Source organism: Anas acuta, chromosome 30, assembly GCF_963932015.1.
Source record: "Anas acuta chromosome 30, bAnaAcu1.1, whole genome shotgun sequence".
Taxonomy (NCBI): Eukaryota; Metazoa; Chordata; class Aves; order Anseriformes; family Anatidae; genus Anas; species Anas acuta.
The window spans coordinates 631,671-655,006 of NC_089008.1; the positions used below are offsets into that span (position 1 = coordinate 631,671).

A 23,336-nucleotide genomic window follows, 5' to 3' on the forward strand; every position below is an offset into this window, starting at 1 on the left:
GGTGTTTACAGTGAATAGGTCACCTGCTTCTCCAATCTCCCTCGCGAGGAAGTTGTAGACCGCAATGAGGTCCCCCTCAGCCTCCTCTTCTCCAGCCTGAACAGGCCCAGTGCCCTGTAGGCCCTTCACCATCTTAGTCGCCCTCCTCTGGACACTCTCCAACAGTTTAATGTCCTTTTTGTACTGTGGTGCCCAGAACTGCCACAGTACTCGAGATGAGTACTTGAGGGACCCCACTAGTGACCATTTATTGCAGTATTTATTGTAAATTCATTTTTAACTAATAAACCCATTCATTCTATTTACCAGGAAGGGTATTAATACAAATTTGCCGAGGTGATTGGAATGGAGACAGGTCCCTGCTCGACATCACAGGCAACACTGCCCCGTACTGGCCCTACTGGACCCACCTTCCCAGGTGCCCTTACACAACAGATTTGAGGCCCTGGAGCTTGAGAGACCAGTGGGTGAGGCTGAGGTTGAAAGTGCACCCAGGAGGATGCCTAGGGCGAGGAAGTCAATTCCATACCTCAAGACTGCCTCGACCAAGAAAGATAGAAGGGTAATTGTTGTAGGCAACTCCCTTCTCAGGGGAATAGGGGGCCCTAATTTTCAGCCTGACCCTACCTGTAAGGAAGTCTGCTGCCTCCCTGGGGCCAGGGTCAGGAACATAGCCAGAAAGCTTTCCAACCTGGTTTGCCCCTCTGATTACTATCCCCTTTTGATAGTCCAGGCTGGCAGTGATAATATTGAAGAGAGAAGCCTGAAAGCTATCAAATGAGACTTTAGGGGACTGGGACAGTTTGTGGATGGAGCAGGAGTACAGGTGGTGTTTTCATCCATCCCTACAGTAGCAGAGAGGGGTACAGAGAGGACACAGAAAGCCCACCTGATAAACACGTGGCTCAGAGGCTGGTGCCAACACAGAATAATTATTTTTTTTTAACCATGGGGTGCTTTACTTGGCACCCGGACTGATGGCTGCAGACAAGTCCCACCTATCTCTAAGGGGAAAATGGATCCTAACCCAGGAGCTGGCAGAGCTCATTGAGAGGGCTTTAAACTAGGTAAGAAGAGGGAACGGGGCTGAAATAAGGCTTGTTGGAGGTGTGCCAGGGGGAATAATGGCTAGGGCAGAAGGTAATGGCCCAACTGAAATGCATCTACACCAATGCACGCAGCATGGATAACAAACAGGAGGAGCTGGAAGCCATCGTGCTGCAGGCAGGCTACGACTTGTTTCCCATCATGGAAACGTGGTAGGACCACTCTCATGACTGGAGGGCTGCAATGTTTGACTATAGGCTCTTCAGAAGGGACAAGCAGCACGGAAGGGGTGGTGGTATGGCTCTCTATATCAGAGAGAGTTTTGATGTCATGGAACTTGAGGCTGGGAATGTCGGATAACCCGACCGAAAGGCCCTGGGACAAACGAACACAACGACCGGTGTTCTGTGCTGTAAGCCCAATTTATTGCTACGTGACAGTATCTTATATAGCGCAAAAGCGTCCCACCCAGGAACCCAGGACCCCTCCCACTGTGCTTGCAGGCACCCCAGACCCTTCCCCTCGTGCAGGCAGGCATGACCCAGAGTAACCCCACATCTCCCCCCTCTTTATGCAGTAACGTACCCCCTTTAACCCGTTACGCTAAGCGTGATTTAATAATAACTACTTAGGGACGAGTATTCGTCCCAGGAGCAAGTGGTGACAATGGGAACTCCTCATGATTTTTGGCGAGAATGGTCAGCATGCTGCGATTCATTATACTGCTTCTAGCTATTTTTACTTTTATACATGAATATACTAGCCCTATCACATTGAATACTATTACCAGTAGCAATATTGTTTGCAAAAGCGATTTAAGCCATCCCTCTAGATGAAGGCCTAGCCCCTCAAGAGTTGCCCCCAGCCAATTCTGTTCTGTGTCACGCTGCTCTTCTTTTATTTTGGATTCTACCTGGGCTATTTGGGATATGTCACGTCCTACATCGGCAGTTACATTTGGAATGTGTATACAGCAATGGTCAGCCTTTTCTTTCAGGTATCCACAGACACCGTGTTCTTTTAACAAAAGCATATCCAGGGCCAATCTATTCTGCAGGGTCATTCTTGTTGTGGCTTGTAACTGTATATTCAAGTCCTTAAACCCCTTTCTGGTAATGCTGGCCAATCTATGTACTTGCCCCATCAAATTGTAAATCAGCTCTCTGTTGTGGTAGGAAGCTATCGGGGCAAACAATGATCACAGAATCACAGAATCACAGAATTTCTAGGTTGGAAGAGACCTCAAGATCATCAAGTCCAACCTCTAACCTAACACTAACAGTCCCCACTAAACCATATCCCTAAGCTCTATATCTAAACATCTTTTAAAGACTTCCAGGGATGGTGACTCCACCACTTCCCTGGGCAGCCTGTTCCAGTGCCTAACAACCCTTTCGGTAAAGAAGTTCTTCCTAACATCTAACCTAAAACTCCCCTGACGCAACTTTAGCCCATTCCCCCTCGTCCTGTTACCAGGCACGTGGGAGAACATGCCAACCCCCACCTCGCTATAGCCTCCTTTAAGGTATCTGTAGAGAGCGATAAGGTCGTCCCTGAGCCTCCTCTTCTCCAGGCTGAACAAGCCCAGCTCCTTCAGCCGCTCCTTGTAGGACTTGTTCTCCAGGCCCCTCACCAGCTTCGTCGCCCTCCTCTGGACCCGCTCAAGCACCTCGATGTCCTTCTTGTAGCGAGGGGCCCAAAACTGAACACAGTACTTGAGGTGTGGCCTCACCAGAGCCGAGTACAGGGGGACGATCACCTCCCTAGCCCTGCTGGTCACACTGCTTCTTATGCAAGCCAGGATGCCGTTGTCCTTCTTGGCCACCTGAGCACACTGCTGGCTCATATTCAGCTGACTGTCCACCATCACTCCCAGGTTCTTCTCTGCCTGGCAGCTCTCCAACCACTCATCTCCCAGCCTGTAGCTCTGCTTGGAGTTATTGTGCCCCAGGTGCAGGACCCGGCACTTGGCCTTGTTGAACTTCATGCAGTTGACCTCAGCCCATTGGTGCAGCCTATCCAGATCCTCTTGCAGAGCTTTCCTACCCTCGAGCAGATCGACACATGCGCACAGTTTGGTGTCATCTGCAAACTTACTGAGGGTGCACTCAATGCCCTCGTCCAGATCATTGATGAAGATATTAAAGAGGACCGGCCCCAGCACTGAGCCCTGGGGGACTCCACTAGTGACTGGCCTCCAACTGGACTTGACTCCATTTACCACGACTCTTTGGGCCCGGCTATCCAGCCAGTTTCTAACCCAACGAAGCGTGCGCCAGTCCAAGTCTAAAGCAGCCAGTTTCTTGAGGAGAATGCTGTGGGAGATGGTGTCAAAAGCCTTGCTGAAGTCAAGGTAGACCACATCCACAGTCTTTCCCTTGTCCACCCAGCGTGTCACTTTATCATAGAAGGAGATCAGGTTCGTCAAGCAGGATCTGCCTTCCATAAACCTGTGCTGACTGGGCCTGATCGCCTGCTTGCCCTTCAAGTGCCGCATGATGACTCTCAAGAGGATCTGCTCCATGAGCTTCCCTGGTACTGAGGTCAAACTGACAGGCCTGTAGTTCCCCGGGTCTGCCCTCTGGCCCTTCTTGTAGATGGGCGTCACATTTGCTAGCTGCCAGTCAGCTGGGACCTCCCCCGATAGCCAGGACTGCTGATAAATGATGGATATGGGCTTGGCCAGCTCCTCTGCCAGTTCTCTCAGTACCCTTGGGTGGATCCCATCCGGCCCCATCGACTTGTGCACATCCAAGTGCCGTAGCAGGTCACCAACCATGATTCTGCCATCCATCCAAATTTAATCCCAGTGGACGGTTCCTGCCACTCATCATTTTCTTCACTTACTTCTCTTTTTGTCCTTCTCCTTATGAGAGAGGATTTCTTCCAAAGTGGGCAAAGGGTGGGCAATCCTAAAGTTATTTCTTTTACTGGGCCATCCAAACTTAAATGAGTTGTCCAAGTTCCATCACTGGTGGCCCACACAAAATGTCCCATGCTTCATATAGCTGAAGATTTGCAATTCACTAAGATCTTTTTCCTACCAGTCTGGCTGGCTATATTCCGATTGGTGATACTCGTGTTAACTTGTAGACCTCTGCATGCACATCTGGTGGCTAAGGCTTTCTTTACCGGGAGCAGAGATATTGTTTCTAAAGCAGTGTCACAATTGAATATTTGTGTACAATTCCACCACAGGACTGCCTTCACCCTCTCCTGACTACTAGTTTCCCTCTGAGCCGTCTCATATAGTAAACTCTGGTCACTATTTGTCCTTCCTACCCATTGCAAACACCAAGGAGTATTCCCCCCATATTGGTATTTCTGCAGTATACTTAATGCCCATGCTGACTCCCAACCCTCTAATCCACCTATCTCATTTACTTCTTTGCACTTCCATATAACCTTTTCCTTTTGTTTTGTGCATGGTGCATCATACTCACACATCCCTAGTCGTCCATCCTCATTGTCTAGGTCCATAAATATGTAATTTCTTTCCTTTTGACACCAAGGATAAAGGCGAATCTGACACTCTCTATAAAACCCTCCCAAAATTTCTGTCTCAATGATTGTTTCCGATTCACATTGGACTGTTTTGTTTTTCTCAATCTGGGGTATCGGTGATGTGATTATGCCCCAGGGTATAGGATCACCTGCGGATTTAGGTATAGGTAAACAAGCGGTCACTTGACTCGCATTCTGCATTTTTGCAAAATCTCTAATTAACCCTATCATTAAATTTTCCTCTTGATTGCTCCTTGCTTGCTGTGTGTACTGAGCTGACCTTTTATCTCTCATTTTTAACAACACCGGAGTTTTACAGACTCCTCGGGTTGCTCGTGGGCTGTGAACAGAGCGATGTAGCCACAATAGCAGACCCATAGAGCACAAACCAAGTGTCCTGTTAGCTGGGATCACCTTCCAAGCACGTTTCTGAGAACAGAGCAACCAATAGGGGTTAGGTAAGCTCCAATGAGCAGAGTTCGAAACATGTGCGACGCGGACCGATTGATAAGGGGCCGTCGCATGGCTATTTACAGTCCAAACATCCCCAGGGAAAAAGTCCACCGGTGCAGGAGCTTGGCCCGGTGGCCCCACCCAAAATCAGGCCACTGACTGATTGCACACCGTGGTCTTAACTGTCCACGGCGGAATGGTCACATCCGCTATTGTCCCACTGTCCCAAATGTCAATGGAGCTGCACAATTGCGCCACTGGCAGAACGGTTTCTTTTCCGTCCTCCGTCGCATGTGTGGTGCCATCCGATGACGTGTGTTTCATGTGTCAGATTGATACCTGCCTGCATGGTGACATGGATTCGGATGGTAGTCAGCTTTCGTTCCCAGCAAGTAACAAGCGGGAACGGTCCACGAAGTGTCCCGTTGGGTACTGGCTCAGCAGACCGTAGGTTGTAAGTGTATGGCATTGGAAACAACGGAGCGGTCCGGTAGCCCACAGCATACTCCTGCCAGTAGTCCCCGTACACTGCAGGGCACAAGGCAAGGACAAGTAGGAGTCGCTGTAAAGGGGAGAAAGTTACTTACTCATTTCCTGTTCCTTTGAGTCCACCAGCTCAGGGAGTGGCTGTTCCTTTGAATCCACCTGCTCAGGGAACGGACGTACCCATCGGGCTGGAACCCATCGAACTCCTGATGGTAGTTGTACAAAGGCGTAACCCCGACCCATAACTAACAAGGGTACCGGATCCCGATTCCACGGCCCACCATCCAGGCGTACCTGAACAACCCCTAAAGGTGTGCGTTCTGTCATAGCATGGTCTGCGGATCGACCTTCCAAATGATTTAAACTAAAAAAGGGCCTTTAATAACAAAGCGTGTGGACAGGAATCTCCATAGCCAGTCGCCTCCATTCCCCCCTCTTTAAGGGCATCGAGGCGAGCTTTCAAAGTCAGATGAGTACGCTCAATAATGGCTTGCCCAGTAGAATTATGCGGAATACCCAAGATATGAGTGATGCCCCAGGTGCAACACCATTGGCCAAAGAGCCAACTAGTGTAGCCTGGACCATTATCTGTTTTTAGAGTGTGTGGGATTCCCATGACCACAACTGCAATGCGCAGGGCATGAATGCATTCTCAAGCTTTCTGTGCTGTGAGAGCAGTAGCCCACATCATACCACTACAGGTATCCACCATGACGTGGAGAAACCGGAAACGTCCGAAAGGTGCATATTCTGTAATGTCCATCTGTCACAGCTCGTTGGGATGCAGTCCTCTCAGATTTACCCCAGACGGCAGAGGAGCAGGGTGACTACAGGCTGGACATGTGGCTATTATAGACCATGCATCGGCTAATGGAATTTTAAATAGACGATGCAGTGACAAAGCTGATTGGTGAAATTGGCGGTGCGACTGGGCAGCAGCTACACGGGTATCGACAAGAGCAGGGTAGCATGCCAAGTCTGCTGCCGCGTTACCCACCGTAATGAAACCAGGTAACTGGGTATGGCTGTTAACATGCATTACAAAAACAGGCTGTCTGCGCCGAGAAAGAGCATTATACAGGAGGACTGCGGTTTCAGTCTGTGGTGTGATGCAGGAACGGCAGAGAGCGGCAGAGCGAAAACAGTATTGGCTATCTGTTACAATATTCAAAGGTTCTGTGGGAAAAAGAGAGAGCGCAAGACAAATAGCAAGCATTTCAAGACACTGTAAAGAAACAGAAGTGTTGCAGCGCACTTGGCCTTCCCATTTCGAGCCAGTCCACCACACAACGGCAAACTTGTGAGTGGAGCCAGCTGCATCAGTGAAAACAGTTTGAGCCTGCAATGGCTCTAGAGAGATTGGCAAAGCAGGAATTACATCAAGTACGGAAAACAGATTCGCATAAAGCGACTTTGGATACGCCTGCAAAGCATGAGGGTAAGCTGCTAGGGCAGTCTGCAGCCGCATAGATTGTTGTAAAAGAGACGCCAAGGCATTCGGCCGTAGTTCCACCGACAACAGGCGCGGTTCACTGCCATCAATTGCACGCACCTTTGTTTGAGCGCACTCTATAGCGAGGGCAAGGAGTTCATCCCATTGTGGAAACGCAACGCGGGGCACAGACACGTAGCCAAAAAGCAGTGGGCGCTGCAGCTGGCCCTGATGTAGAATAATAATAGCTCCCTGTACCTGCAAAAGGATGTGTGCAAGCAAGGGTTGTGCGGCATCGCGATGCCATAAGCCTTGCTTTTGGAGACGTTGCATAAAGCGCTCTAATATGTGCTGATGTCGGGAAGACAGCTGGCGCGGGGCTGTCAGGTCAGTGTCGCCCTGTAACTGATCAGTAAATAATTGCATCTTGTCAGGGGGCAGCAGAACAAATTGACGGAGCCACTGCAGGGCGCCAACCAACACTTGTAACTGATGCAAGTTAGTAACCGAATTCTCTGTGACTAACAATTTTTGAGGTCGCACAAGGCGTTCTGTAAGCTGAGTCCCCAGATATTTGTATGGAGACACTAGCTGAGTTTTATCTTTCCCGATGGTCAAACCAAATCCCAATAAAGTGGCCTCTATTTGATCATACAGACACAGAGGCAGTACGGGGGCAGCAAGCAACAGGTCATCCATATAATGGACAACCAAGATAGTGGGGTGCTGCTGACGAACCGCCTCAAGGGCTTTGGCCACATACATCTGACAAATCGTAGGGGAATTTTTCATACCTTGAGGGAGGACAACCCACTCGTACCGGGCTGCTGGCTGCGTATTGTTCAACGATGGAATGGTTAGAGCAAAACGCTTGGTGTCATCAGGATGCAGAGGTATGCTGAAAAAAACAATCTTTTAAATCTATAATCATTCATTGCCAATCTCTAGGGATCATAGTAGGTAACGGCAACCCAGGCTGTAAGGACCCCATGTCCTCCATCGAGGCGTTAACCGTGCGTAAATCATGCAAAAAGCGCCATTTCCCAGATTTTTTCTTAATTACAAATACAGGGGAGTTCCAAGGGCTAGTTGATGGAACGAGATGTCCTTGTTGCACTTCTTGTTTGACGAGTTCATGCAGAGCGATAAGCTTCTCTTTTGTGATGGGCCAATTGGCAACCCATATGGGGTCATCCGACTGCCACGTTAAACGCCAACAGGGGCGCGGCTCCCCAGTGACCCCCTGGATAAAACCTGCTGTGAAAGTTCAATATGTAAGCGAGCTCCTGCTAACACTAACGCATCACGACCTAACAGAGATATAGGAATGGCTAGAACGTAAGGTCTGAGGGGCCCCACCTCCCGCCGGACATCAGCATCATCCCAGCGAATCAATACTGGATGACGGCTGTGATGACCTTCCACCAAACCACCCACCCCACTGACCGTTTGTGGCAGCGGATCTAGCGGCCATTGTGAAGGCCAGTGTGCAGCGGAAATGGAGGTGACATCTGCACCAGAGTCCACTAAAAAGGTTATAGTGGCTACCGGTGGAAATAGATCCTTCACACCATGAATAGCTACTTGGGCAGGCAAAGTTGGCCGAGAGCCCATGTCAAAGCTAACTTGTATCAGGGGATAATCCGTGCTAGAGAGCCCATCATCACTTTCGGTTACCAGAGGAAACACAGTGGGCTCGGTTGTGGCAGTCCGCAGCTGCACAGGAATCTCCCCTCCTTGCTCCACTGCCCGCACACCCGCAAGCCAGGCTTCTGTATTTACCACTCGTTTTCCATCCTGAGACTGGACGGCGGACTTGTCCACCCCTGCTCCATGGGGGCTGGGACACACGCTTGCGGCCAAGACGGTGGGTCCCTTTTCATCCCGGCGTTAACGTTTCCCGACTGTCCATCCCTTTTTCCCTCTTTCACTTCCCCTTTGCATTGTGAGCACTCCCGAGCACGATGGCCAGACTGCCCACACACCCAACAACGAACACGGCTGACTTTGACCACAGGTTTCCTTTTCCTGGGACATTCACGGGCTACGTGACCATGCTGACCGCACCTGGGGCGCAATAACCCCAAGCAGAGCTACAGGCTGGGAGATGAGTGGTTGGAGAGCTGCCAGGCAGAGAAGGACCTGGGAGTGATGGTGGACAGTCGGCTGAATATGAGCCAGCAGTGTGCTCAGGTGGCCAAGAAGGCCAACAGCATCCTGGCTTGTATCAGAAACAGTGTGACCAGCAGGGCTAGGGAGGTGATCGTCCCCCTGTACTCGGCTCTGGTGAGGCCGCACCTCAAGTACTGTGTTCAGTTTTGGGCCCCTCGCTACAAGAAGGACATGGAGGTGCTAGAGCGGGTCCAAAGAAGGGTGACGAAGCTGGTGAGGGGCCTGGAGAACATGTCCTATGAGGAGCGGCTGAAGGAGCTGGGCTTGTTCAGCCTGGAGAAGAGGAGGCTCAGGGGCGACCTTATCGCACTCTACAGATACCTTAAAGGAGGCTGTAGTGAGGTGGGGGATGGCCTGTTCTCCCACGTGCCTGGTGACAGGACGAGGGGGAATGGGCTAAAGTTGCGCCAGGGGAGTTTTAGGTTAGATGTTAGGAAGAATTTCTTTACTGAAAGGGTTGTTAGGCACTGGAACGGGCTGCCCAGGGAGGTGGTGGAGTCACCATCCCTGGAAGTCTTCAAAAGACGTTTAGATGTAGAGCTTAGGGATATGGTTTAGTGGGGACTGTTAGTGTTAGGTTAGAGGTTGGACTCGATGATCTTGAGGTCTCTTCCAACCTAGAAATTCTGTGATTCTGTGAAAAACAACCACCAGGATGCATCTGGAGGGCAAATGCCTGGAAGGCAGACGTGACTCCCATCATCTGCTCACTGAGGGCAGCAGCAAGAGGTTGCATTTCCTGAGCCTTTCCAAACGCACAGCCACGAGCGATCAGCCCGCCCGCGCTTGCTGAAGCTGAAAGCGCTGGAAGAGCAGCTTTGAATTCAGGCAGAGCTCCTGTTCTTAAGCATTCCCTCAAAACAACATCTTGTGCTTCCGGTGGTAAATTACTGCTTGCCACAGCTGTCTGCACCCTGTCTGCAAGACGCCCAAAATGTTCCTCAGGTTTTTGCCGAATATGCAGGTAACTGGGAGTCGGGCTGACTACAGCATTCATCCTCTCTAATGCCCTACGGCCCAAATTGGCGGCGGCAATAAGCACAGCTTGTGGCAGCAATAATTGTTCCTGCAGAGTATTCCACCGCCCTCGTCCCAACAACGCTTTCCCAGACAAGCCATGTAAAGGATCCTGGGAGTTCGCCCATGCACGCACCATCAAGACTTCACACTCCTCTTCCAGCAAAGACTCAAACATGGGTACCTGCGCTGCCATCAGGCAGGCTCGGGCAACCTGCCGCCAGTCAAACATCAGGGGCCCTTGCAAAGCCACCGCATCCAACAAAACCTGTGTCTGTGGGCTAGAGAATCCACCCTCCTGTACAGCCTTTTTCAACTGTAGCAGCATCTTATAGTCTACCGGCTGCCACTAATGTCCACGAGACCCCACGAAAACAGGAAAGCACCCTACCCGCACAGGACTTGGTGTTATTTCACAACCTGAGAGAAGACATTCTCGCACACTAACAGTCCATTTTTCCCTTGCCTTCTGCACCTCCTCACGGATGTGCATCGGCTGTCACGGAGTAGCCTGTCTAGGATCCTGAGACTCCTCATCTGTTGAACTCTCACTATCTGCTCGTTCTCTCTCTCGGGGCATAGCACCCAACGGATCAGGAACACGACACACGGACGATGGTAGGGGCTTCTCCGAAAAAGATTCCACCCGTGCTTGCCCCCCCTCCCGCTCTCCAGGGTCAAACGTCGGAGGGGCACACAGCGGCACCTGGAGGGAGCCCAAAAAAGCCGGCGCCTGCCCGGATGCCACCCCTACCCCTTCAGGACCCCCGGCAGGGAATAGGATAAGGGAGCCCTTCTTATTTACCCCCCAAAAGAACCCGTCCAATGAAGTATGTACCACGTTCCCTTCTGCCAGGGGAGCACTAGGCACTGCTATTTTTTCATGATCTAACCGAACTCGCAGGGGGGCCAAAAGGGGGTTCCCACCTTCTTCTTTCTCCTGCTCCACATTATTTTCATCTCCCGATCGAGCCTCCTCCTTCGCCTGCCCTGACCCCTCCTCTAGATTGTTTTTTACCGGAAGCTCCATAGGGGCCAGCTTATCCTCACCGTCCCCATCTGACAAAAGCATGCGGTGCACAGTAGCCCACAGGCATGCCTCGTTGGCTACCTTTTCTAAAACTGCTCGCACCGATCCATACGTCGGAAATAAAGCTAGCACCTCTTTGTTCCCGATGCAGGCGTTATCAAATAAATCCCGTCCCACCGTTTCTAAAACGGTCTGTCTCAAGCAATGGACAGGAGACTCTGCCAGATTCCGGCGTGTCACCCAGAGCAAGAGGGACTGTACGTCCTTCTTTTGTAGTGTTATCGCTACTTCCTTTGCCAAGGATTTAACAGTACTCACCACCTCATCGACTCCAGGCCCCATGGCCACCCACATACCTAGCATGTATGCACCACGCTTAACTCGCGCCGCACCTAACTCGTGCCAACCGGTTTCACGTTGAGAATTGTATCACGTCGGGGTCACCAAATGTCGGATAACCTGACCGAAAGGCCCTGGGACAAATGGACACAACGACCAGCATTCTGTGCTGTAAGCCCAATTTATTGCTATGTGACAGTATCTTATATAGCGCAAAAGCGTCCCACCCAGGAACCCAGGACCCGTCCCACTGTGCTTGCAGGCACCCCAGACTCTTCCCCTCGTGCATGCAGGCATGACCCAGAGTAACCCCACAGGGAATGATAAGGTTGAGTCCCTATGGGTTAGGATCAGTGGGAAAGCCAACAAGGCAAGCATCCTGGTGGGAGTCTGTTATAGTCCGCCGAACCAGGATGAGGGGATGGATGAGGAATTCTACAGGCAGCTGGCAGAAGTTGCAAAATCGTCAGCATTTGTTCTTGTGGGGTACATCAACTTCCTAGATATATCCTGGAAGCACAACACAGCCCAGAGAAAGCAGTCTAGGAGGGTTCTGGAGAGCATGGAAGATAGCTTCCTGATGCAGCTGGTTAGTGAGCCTACCAGGGGAGGTGCCCCACTACATCTTCTGTTCATAAACAGACGACTGTTAGGAGATGCGGTGGGCGGCAACTGTCTGGGGCAGAGTGACCAGGAAATGGTAGAGTTCTCCATTCTTGGTGAAGTCAGGAAGGGGATCAGTAAAACTGCAGTCTTGGACTTCTGGAGGGCTGACTTTGAACTGTTCAGGACACTGGTTGGTAGAGTCCCTTGGGATGTGGTTCTGAAGGGCACAGGAGTCCAGGAAGGCCAGGCACTCTTCAAGAAGGAAATCTTAATGGCGTAGGAACGGTCTGTCCCCACGTGCCCAAAGATGAGCCGGCGCAGAAGAAGACCGGCCTGGCTGAACAGAGATTTGTGGCTTGAGCTTAGGAGAAAAAAGAGGGTTTATAATCTTTGGAAAAGAGGGTGGGCCACTCAGGAGGACTATAAGGATGTTGCAAGGCAGTGCAGGGACAAAATCAGAAAGGCCAAAGCTCATCTGGAGCTCAAAATGGCTACTGCCGTTAAAGATAACAAAAAAATGTTTTTATAAATACATCAACACAAAAAGGAGGACTAAGGAGAATCTCCATCCTTTACTGGATGCGGGGGGAAACTTAGTTACAAGAGATGAGGAAAAGGCAGAGGTGCTTAATGCCTTCTTTGCCTCAGTCTTTAGTGGCAATACCGGTTGTTCTCTGGATACCCAGTACCCTGAGCTGGTGGAAGGGGATGGGGAGCAGAATGTTGCCCTCATAATCCATGAGGAAATGGTTGGCAACCTGCTACAGCACTTGGATGTACGCAAGTCGATGGGGCCAGATGGGATCTACCTGAGGGTATTGAGAGAACTGGCAGAGGAGCTGGCCAAACCGCTTTCCATCTACAAGAAGGGCTGGAGGGCAGACCCGGGGAACTATAGGCCTGTTAGCTTGACCTCAGAGCCAGGGAAGCTCATGGAACAGATTATCTTGAGTGTCGTCATGTGGCATGTGCAGGGCAAGCAGATGATCAGGCCCAGTCAGCATGGGTTTATGAAAGGCAGGTCCTGCTTGATGAACCTGATCTCCTTCTATGATAAAGTGACATGCTGGGTGGATGAGGGAAAGACTGTGGATGTGGTCTACCTTGACTTCAGTAAGGCCTTTGACACCGTTTCCCACAGCATTCTCCTCAAGAAAGTGTCTGCTCATGTCTTGGACTGGCGTATGCTTCGTTGGGTTAAAATTTGGCTGGATAGCTGGGTCCAAAGAGTTGTGGTGAATGGAGTCAAATCCAGCTGGAGGCCAGTCACTAGTGGAGTCCCCCAGGGCTCAGTACTGGGGTCAGTCCTCTTTAATATGTTTATTGATGATCTGGATGAGGGCATCAAGTGCACCCTCAGTAAGTTTGCAGATGATACCAAGTTAGGTGCATGTGTCGATCTGCTCAAAGGTAGGACCCCAAGAAGGTAGGAAGGCTCTGCAGAAGGATCTGAAAAGACTGGACTGATGGGCTGAGGTCAAGTGTATGAAGCTCAACAAGGCCAAGTGCCGGGTCCTGCACCTGGGGCGCAATAACCCCAAGCAGAGCTACAGGCTGGGAGAGGAGTGGTTGGAAAGCTGCCTGGCAGAGAATGACCTGGGAGTATTGGTTGATAGTCGGTTGAATATGAGCCAGCAGTGTGCTCAGGTGGCCAAGATGGCCAACAGCATCCTGGCTTGTATAAGACACAGTGTGGCCAGCAGGTCTAGGGAAGTGATTGTCCCCCTGTACTCGGCTCTGGTGAGGCCGCACCTCAAGTACTGTGTTCAGTTTTGGGCCCCTCGCTACAAGAAGGACATGGAGGTGCTGGAGCAAGTCCAGAGAAGGGCTACAAAGCTGGTGAGGGGTCTGGAGAACAAGTCTTATGAGGAGTGGCTGAGGGAGCTTGGATTGTTTAGCCTGGAGAAAAGTAGGCTCACGGGTGACCCTATTGCTCTCTATAGGTACATTAAAGGAGGCTGTAGTGGTGGGGATTGGTCTATTCTCCCACATGCCTGGAGACAGGACAATGGGGAATGGGCTTAAGTTGCACCAGGGGAGGTTTAGGTTGGATATTAGGAAGAACTTCTTTACCAAAAGTGTTGTTAGGAATTGGAATGGGCTACCCAGGGAAGTGGTTTGTCACCATCCCTGGAGGTCTTTAAAAGATGTTTAGATGTAGAGCTTAGTGATATGGTTTGGTGGAGGACTGGTTAGTGTTAGATCAGAGGTTGGACTAGGTGATCTTGGAGGTCTCTTCCAACCTAGACAATTCTATGATTCTGTGATTCTGAAATTTCTAATTTTATACAGAAACAGAAAAGTACAGATATCAAACAAATTGTGAACTATGAAATAGAAGACTCCATTTTGGAATTATGCTTATAAGTAATATTAAGTGATGAAGGTGAAATCCACAGATTACATACTGGATGTGATAAAACTACTGGTAGTGATGAAACTCAGAAACAATTGCTTGTATGTAAACAATTGGTTAAGATAGTTTGACCTAAGGAACAGTAGACAACAGTTAGATTCTGCTGCCTGAATGTGAAAGCCTAATGCAATCTGACTTCCCAGTGGGGCTGTCTGAACATAAGATTTATTGGAATCTCTGTCCTGGAGTAGCAGCTGAAGAAGAGGGAAGATAGAACATGGCTTGTAAATGGCAATAGATGTCTGTCTTCAGGCAAGTGAATGACATCACATTCCAGTTACAATCAGTAGAGAATGTAGGCACCTAGAATTAAATGACCAAGTGTGCAAGCTCAGTATCACCTCTAATTCAGAGTGGGGCTGCATCAACATTAAAAAAGAGGGTAGCTCAGTCTTAATACTTAGTTCAGTTTAAAACTCTCATGAATAACATTTGTGTGAATAACTGAAAGGTCAATCAACGTATTGTGTCAGTGTTGTGAGATGTGTCCAGGTAAAACAACATGGCCTTCTTACTCAAAGTCACCAGTGCCTTTGAAAAATGACCAACTGAGAAATGAGAAATATACATTAAAGCAGAGGAAAAGGACCAACCTGTGAATGGGTTGTGTTGTGGTTCTGCTCGAGTGGGCAGCCGAGCTCCACCACAGCCGCTCTCTCACTCCCCCTCCTCAAAGAGGAATGGGGAGAAAATATGTGAAAAGGGCTCAAAGGTTGAGATAAGGACGAGAAAATCATGCAATAATTATTGTAATGGGTAAAACAGACTCAGCATAAGGAGATAGTAAGATTTATTGCTCATTACTAACAAGCTAGAGAAGTGAGAAACAAAGGAAAGAAACCAAAAGCACCTTCCCCCCCATCCACCCTCTTCCACCTCCTCCCCCTGAGCGGCGCAGGGGAACGGGGGAATGGGGGTTATGGTCAGTCTACAGCGCTTCTTCTCTGCCGCTCCTTCTTGGTCACTCTCGTCCCCTGTGCTGTGGGGTCCCTCCCACGGGATGCAGTCCTTGATGAACTGATCCGGCGTGGGCTTCCCACAGGCAGCAGCTCCTGCCAGGTCACCTGCTCCTGCGTGGTCTCCTCTCCATGGGCTACAGGTCCGGCCCGGAATCTGCTCGGGCAGGGGTCTTCCACAGGCGGCAGCCTCCGTCAGTGCAGGGCCACCTGCTCCACCATGGTCTCCTCTACGGGCTGCAGCGTGGAACCCTGCTTCACGTGGGCTGCAGGGGGACATCCTGCTTCACCATGGTCCCCACCACAGGCTGCAGGGGACTTCTGCTCTGGCGCCTGGAGAACCTCTCCCCCTCCTTCTTCACTGACCTTGGTGCCTGCAAGGCTGTTCCTCACTCCTCTCACTCTCCCAGCTGCTGAGTGGCGCAGCGTTTTTTTCCCTGTCTTAGATATGCTCTCACAGAGGCGCAAAACAACATCTCTTATTGTCTCAGCTCTGGTCAGCAGTGGGGCCCTTACCCAACATGGGGCAGCTTCTAGATCCTTCTCACAGAAACCACCCCTATGGCCCCCTGCTACCAAAACCTTGCCACATAAACCCACTACAGGTTTTTATCCTCCAAACTGTCTTTGAGGAATGTTGCATACCTTGTGTATTTTATACATTTAAAATAAATACTGGATTCTTTCAAGTCATGGCATAATCCATAATTGCTCATTTAAAGTAGGCATAGCCTTTCTGTTAATCCAGATGACCCAAGGTATTGTGAATTTCATAGGTAACTGCCATGGGGCAATAAATGTGTGTTGATTAAGAGAGGATCAGAGAACAAGATTGTTGGAGATAAAGTAGATCACCAGTGCAAGATAATGATCAGCCTGGCAGTGAGAGGTGCTAGAACAGAGGGAAGCATCTTTAAAAGACCCACTTAATAAACCTGTGATCTCATCCTTTGCAGGCCACAGTTTCCTGAGATCAGCTCTTTATTCTGACTGCAGCTGAAAAAATATATTTTTTCTCACTGTACCCTTGTTATGGATTGGCATATTTCCATGCTTCCTACATCCCAAAGGATGAAGGTTGGGAATGAGAAAGCACTTCAATATTTATTGGCAGCTAAGTTTGTTTAAACAACTTAGATGAATAGTTTTATAAAGGAATCTCGCTCTTTACTTTTAGTCAATGTGAAGTCTTACCCACTCCCTTGGCTGTAGGTTCCTCTGCATTACTATGTTAGAAGTCAGAAATAGAAACTGCTGCAGAATAATAAAACAACCTACAAATGCTGAACTTCACCTCGATGTGCTAAGCTGTCTTAGTTGCAGTGGTTGGTTGAACATGGCCGGCAGCTGAGCAGCAAACAGCTGCTCACTTGCTGTCGGGAGAGAGAATAGGAAGAACAAAAGCTGGTGAAGGATCTGGAACACAAATCCTATGAGGAACCGCTGAGGAACTGGGGTTATTTAGTCTGGAGAATCCTAGAATCATAGAATATCCTGAGTTGGAAGGGACCCACAAGGATCATTGAGTCCAACTCCTGGCAACACAGGTCTACCCAAAAATTGAGACCATATGACTAAGTGCAGTCTAAATGCTTCTTAAACTCCAACAGGCTTGGTGCCATGACTATGTCCCTGGGGACGTAGTGATAGAAAATGTTTTAAAATATAAGTGAAGGTGCCCTCTTATAGATTGCAAGATCACCACCATGGATCCAAGTGGCATTCTGTTGGTCTGTTGTCTTCAAAGATGTGGTGAAGAGGGTCCCTTGTGTTTTGAAAAGGCATTGTCTTCTTATAGTTTCCCCTCATGGTCTTTTTACCTAGTTTCTAGGTAACTGCACATAGCCAGTTCATCATTATGCATATTCTTATTTCTGACTGGTTGAGACCACTGTCACTGGGCAGGGAGACCTCCAGTATCATGTGCCCAGCACATCACATACTGGCATTTTTCTCCTGCCAATGCATTCCAGTCTGTTCAGGTACCAGGCAATCAAGAAGAGATGTCCTAGCCATGTGGATACATTGCTAGGCAGAAAACTCTGCAAACAATGAGGCCGAGCACGTGTCATCTTCCACAGATATTGTACGGAACCGTGTCAAAAGACTTACAGAAGTCCAGATTGATGACATTGGTTGGTTTTACATTATTGACTGATGCAGTTACTCCATCACAGAAGGCCACCAGATTGGTCAGGCATGATTTTCCCTCGGTGAAGCTGTGCTGGCTGTCTCAGATCACCTCCTTGTCTTGCATGTGCATTAACATTGCCTCCAGGAGGATCTTTTCCATGATCTTGCCAGGCACAGAGGTGAGGCTGACCAGTCTGAAGTTCCTTGGGTCTTGTTTCCTACCCTTTTTAAAAATGGGAGTGATGTTTCCCTTTTTCCAGTCACTGTGGACTTTGCCTGACTGCCAGGACTTTTCACGTATGATGGAGAGCATCTTGGCAACTCCATCAGCCAATTCTCTCAGGATCCTGGGATGCATGCCATCAGTCCCATTAACTTGTACTTTAGTTTCATCAGGTGGTCCTGAACTTACTCTTTGCTTACAGTGGGAGGGAATTTGCTCCCACAGACCCTGCCTAGAGATCTGGGGACTTGATAGATGTGGGAAGCCTGATTGACAGTGAAGGCTGAGGCAAATAAATTGTTAAGTACCTCTGCATTCTCCATGTCTGTTGTTACCGGTACTCTGTCATTTGTCAGAGATAGTATGCTCTCCCTAGTTTTTCTTTTGTGGCCAATGTACCTGTACAGGCCCTTCTTGTTATTCTTTGCATTCCTTGCTGCGTTTAGTTCCATTTGTGCCTTGCCTTTCCTGTTGCCATCCCTGCACATCTGGACAGTGTTTCTGTACTCTTCCCAGGGAACATGGCCCTGTTTCCACTGTCTTTGCATTTCCTCCTCTTGCCTAAGTTTTACCAGTAGGTCCTTGTTCAGCCATGTCAGTTTCCTACCTTCCCTGTTTGATTTATTACATATGGGAATAGAGAGCCCTTGCACTCCTAGGTAAATATTCTTAGAGTTGTCAGCTCTGATCAGATCCTTTATCCCTAAGGATCCATGAGATCTCATCCACTAATTCTTTGAATAGCGTGAAGTTTGCTCGTCTGAAGTTCAGGGTCCTGACTTTGCTCTTAGCCAGGCCCATATCCCTTGAGATCGCAAACTGAACCAGGGCATAGTCACTACAACCCAGGCTTCCTCCAGTCCTAACCTCTTTAATAAGCTCTTCCACATTGGTGAGCACCAGGCCCAGTAATACTTCTCCTCTGGTTGGTTTGTGTAATCCCTTAACAAGGAAATTGTACTCAATGGACTCCAGGAGTCTCCTGGATTGCTTACTTCCTCCTGTGTGGCTTTTCCAGCAGACATCTGGGTGGTTGAAATCACCCAGGAAGATGAGAGCCTGTGAGCGCAATGCTTCTCGTAGTTAGAAAAGAATGCTTTATCCACAGGCTGATTGGGCAGCCTGTAGTAGACTGCGACCACAAGGAGTCCTTTGTTGGTCCAGTCCAGCCTGTGGGTTATTACCCACAGGCTCTCAACCTGCTCGTGGCTGTTTCTCAGAGGGAACTCTTCACAACCTATTCATTTCTAAACATAGAGGGCAACACCTGCACCCTTCCTTCCGTGTCTCTCTCTCCTGTAAAGATTGTAGCCTAGCATTCCAATGTTCCAGCTGTGTGATTCATCCCTCCACTTTTCCATGATAGCAATCAGGTCATAGGTCCCTAAACCCTGAATAATGCAGCACAGAGTTGTTTTGTCAGAGCTGAAGCCCCCTACCCTGAGCAGGTGAGAGCTGTGCTTGTGCTGCTGTGAGTGTTGATGGGGATGAAGGTGGAGCCAGAGGTGACAGCAGCCACCCCTTGATGGTATAAAAGCAGGGCTTAGGGAGTGCCATGACCCAGGAGCGTAGCAAACAGGACAGATGACAAGGCAAGCAGTTTGTGTGGGGCAGGGATGAGCGCGGGGCAGGGAGGAGCGCAGGGAGGATCCTCTCCTCCCTTTCCCACCCCTCTTTCTCTTCCTCTCCTCTCCTCTGGGAACTCTGCCTCTTACAACTTAAAATTCACCATGGTGGGCACCTGTCGCAACGGCTGATCCATGGCAGCAACCCAACCTGAGGGGATGCGGCCCCTCTGGGCTCATGTGGGCACCCAGGTGGATCCTTTGAGAGGTGAAGTGACAGTCCAGATGGGAGACTGTGGGGAGTTCTGGAATCTGGAGGCCCCCCTGGGTCCTGAGGGAAGAGAGAGCTGTTGTGGTTGCAGTTACGCCCCGCTCAAGGAACTGCTTGAATAGATGGCCAGGCTGCAGTGAGAAATTGGCAGCCTGAGGGGCTTCTGGGAGTCTCCAAGTGAGACATATAGGAGGTCTCAATCTGCCCCTACTGAGGCCCAGCAGCCCCCTCCTAAAACCCTGCGAGGGGTAGTAGCTGATCCTGCTGTTTACCTGCAGGACAGAGGGCTTGACAGCTCACGAGATGAAAGGGGCTGGACCTTCGTCTCTGCTTGAAGCAGAAGGAGGCATCTGCCCCCAATGCCCATGGTGCCACTAACCCCCGCAGTGTTCCAGAGAGAGGGAGTTAGGTGAATTTTATCAAGTAGAGATAGAGTGCTGACAGTATTAAACGAGTGGATGCTACTTAGTGTCTTTGCTAAATATTGTTCATTGTGCAAATTAATTAAAGCAAAAAGCTTTGGGCCCCTTACCAAAGTTAGTGTCTTGATAAGAGTGTGAACCTATCTTAAGAAACTGGCAGAAACTGATCCTGCGGATGGACGAGAGCAAAGGAGCAACTGAGTCGGTGCAGAGACAAGAGGTCAACCAGCGGTGATGAGGAAGAGTCACCAACTTTCATGCTCAAAACCCCCAGCAACCACTACCAGGAGACACTGCTCAAGTGCAGACAGGAGGAGCTTATGGAAATGACTTCTTAACTAATTTTAATATGAAGCAGGGGCAGGTTATGATTATGTATAGACACATTGTGAAACTTCATGCATATGTAACTCTGCTGCATATGACCTTGGAAGTTGCTGCATCAGGCACGCATGACTTTGGTGGGACTACCCCTGTGCTGCCCAGCGCTGAATAAACATACCTACTTTACAATCTTACTGATTGTGGTGTCCGTTTTCTGCAAGTCATCCCTGGGTAATAGATTTGAGGCTCTCAGGCAGGAAAAGGAAAAGGATGAGGGTCTGGACAGCAGTCAGAAACCTGGGCCACAACAAGCATGTTAAGAATGAGGGGAGTACCAAACATAGGGAGCGGGGCCAGACAGGGCACTGCATCAAAACGAGTGCCACAAAAAAAGGGCGGAGAGTCTTAGTGACTGGAGACTTCTAGCTGGGGGGCACTGAGGCTCCCGTTTGTCATCTGGATAACCTCTCCAGAGAGTTGTGCTGTCTTCCCGGGGCACATCAGAGATGTTAGGAAGGCTTTGCCACAGCTTGTTAAACCAGAGGACTACCATCCTCTTGTTGTCATTCAGGTTGGGTCCTGGGAAGCTTCAACAAGAAAAACGAATAATATTAAACAGGATTTTGCATCCCTGGGAAGGATGTTAAAGGGATCGGGGGTGCAGGTAGTGTTCTCTGTCCTCCCCATGGGTGACAGGGACCCAGAAAGAAGGAGGAGAACAGGGCAGGTAAATGACTGCCTGAGAGGATGGTGTCTGGGTCAAGGCTTTGGGTATTTTGATCTTGGGCAGGCCTCTGAGAAGCCGGGTATGTGTGCTGCTGGTGGACTCCGGCTCAGCAAATGGGGCACAAGTGTATTGGGGAGCAAGCTCTCTGGACTGATTACCAGGGCTTTAAACTAGGTTTGATGAGGGAAGGGAGGGGAGTTAGAAGTGACAGAGGAGGGCTGGGGGATGTTGTCACTGCTGACTATGATGAAGATAGTATGGAAAAACCTCTGAATGGTCCCATAGGATCATCTGAGGGCTCCTCAGGGAAGGTAATGATCCTGATACCCCATCCTCCATTTTTCCATGACAGCAATTAGATTATTGTTTTCTAATTGCACTGTGGCTTCTGACTCCTCCTGCTTCTTTTCCATGCTGCATGCATTGGTGTAAAGGCACTTCAGCTGGGCAAAGGCCATGTCACCTTTTTAGAGGAGTCCTTCCTAACTCCTATGGGAGGATTCACAGGTGTTTCCCTGCTGTTTTCTAAAGTATTGGTATTAAGGGGTTCTATTTTTTTTTTTTCCACTTAAAAGTGCATCCTCTTCCCCCACCAAGTCCAGTTTAAAGCCCTGCTAATGAGTCCAGCCAGCTTGCTGTCCAAAATGCTCTTGCCCCACTTGTTCAGGTGCACCCCATCCCATGTCAGAATGTCCAGTCTCTCAAAAGCACATCTGAGATCATAGGACAAGAAACCCTGAACACTGCACCAGCTGTCCAGCCAATCATTCACCTGATGCATACTCCACCTCCTCCTTGGGTCCCAGTCTCTGACTGGAAGGGATGAGGAGAACACTACTTGTACTCCTGATCCTTTCAGCACCTTTCCAAGGGACATAGACCCTTTCGGTATTTCCAAGTCTCCTTGGTGAGGCCTCAGTTGTTCCTACATGAAAGAGCAGGAATTGGTGATAATCCTCCAGCTTGACCAGTCTTGGTAGTCTCCTTGTGATGTCACAAATGTGGGCCCCAGGCTTGCAGCAAAACTTTGAGAGATTTTCTGGGCCGAAAATGGGAGCCTCAGTGCCTCTCAGACAGGGATTGCCAATTAACAACACCATCTGTGCTTATTTATTTATTTATTTATTTATTTACTTATTTTTGGTGGCATTGGTTCTTACACAGTTGCCCTTTCCTGGGTATTGACCATTACCATTGTTGTTATTGACATGGTCTCCTTTTTATAAGCCCCAGAGCATTGTATCTGTTACACAGGGACACTTCAGGGGCAAGGGGGAGATTCCTCAGTCTGCTCCAAGAAGAGATGAAGGTCCAGCCTCCCTTGTCTTGTGAGTCCATCAATTCTTCTGGATTTGGGTTGGAAGACATCTTACCACCTCCTGGCAAGGGCTTAAGGCAAAGCTTTTGCTCAGCCTGCAACAGCACGATACCATGCATTGATCCCTCACTCAGATTCCTGGATGCATCACAACCTTCTGAGCTCCTGCTGCAACCTAGCAGCTTGCTCACAGAGTTCATCTGTCTGGTCACACTTGTACCCATGACACCCAGCTCTGCCTTTAGTCCCTATCAGGAACTCCATATATTGGAGCTATCTTCGAGATAGCCCTGAAACAGGTGGTCTGGGCAGCCCTTTCAGTCCCTGGGAGGTCTGTCTGGGTAGAGGCCCCTCCATCTGGGTTTTGGTCTCAGCCCAGCATTTTTGCCTCACTAGAAACTTCATGTTGCTTCTAGACTAGAGTGGTCTTGGGAATCTGGAGAGGCCCCAGTAGATTGGAAGCTGGCAAATGTTGTGCCAATTTTAAAGAAGGGCAAGAAAGAAGACCCTAGCAATTACAGGCCTGTCAGTCTCACATCAGCACCTGGTAAAATTATGGAGAAGATAATCCTTGAAGTTATTGAAGTGCACGTAGGGGACAATGCCATCATTGGTCCCAGCCAACATGGGTTTATGAGGGATAGGTCCTGCCTAACAAATTTGATTTCCTTTTATGATAAGATCACCCATCTAGTTGACGAAGGGAAATGGGGCCACATCTGGCTGGCAGATGGTCACTAGTGGGTTCCCCCAGGGCTCAATTTTAGGGCCAGCACTCTTCAATGTTTTTATAAATGATTTGGATGTAGGACTAGAGGGTGTTTTGAGCAAATTTGCCAACGACACCAAACTTGGAGGAGTTGTGGACTCTGATGAGGGTGGAAAGGCCTTGCAG

At 49.4% G+C, this 23,336-nt stretch overlaps 1 long non-coding RNA gene across 1 annotated transcript in view; it reads left to right on the forward strand.

The window, feature by feature from the left end:
- LOC137846094 (uncharacterized) overlaps positions 1-23,198 on the forward strand; it is a 44,050-nt gene extending 20,852 nt beyond the window's left edge. Inside the window, exon 2 of the long non-coding RNA XR_011090374.1 lies at positions 16,846-23,198. This is a non-coding gene — a long non-coding RNA (uncharacterized lncRNA). The remainder of the gene's footprint in view (positions 1-16,845) is intronic.
- The last annotated feature ends 138 nt before the right edge of the window (positions 23,199-23,336 follow it).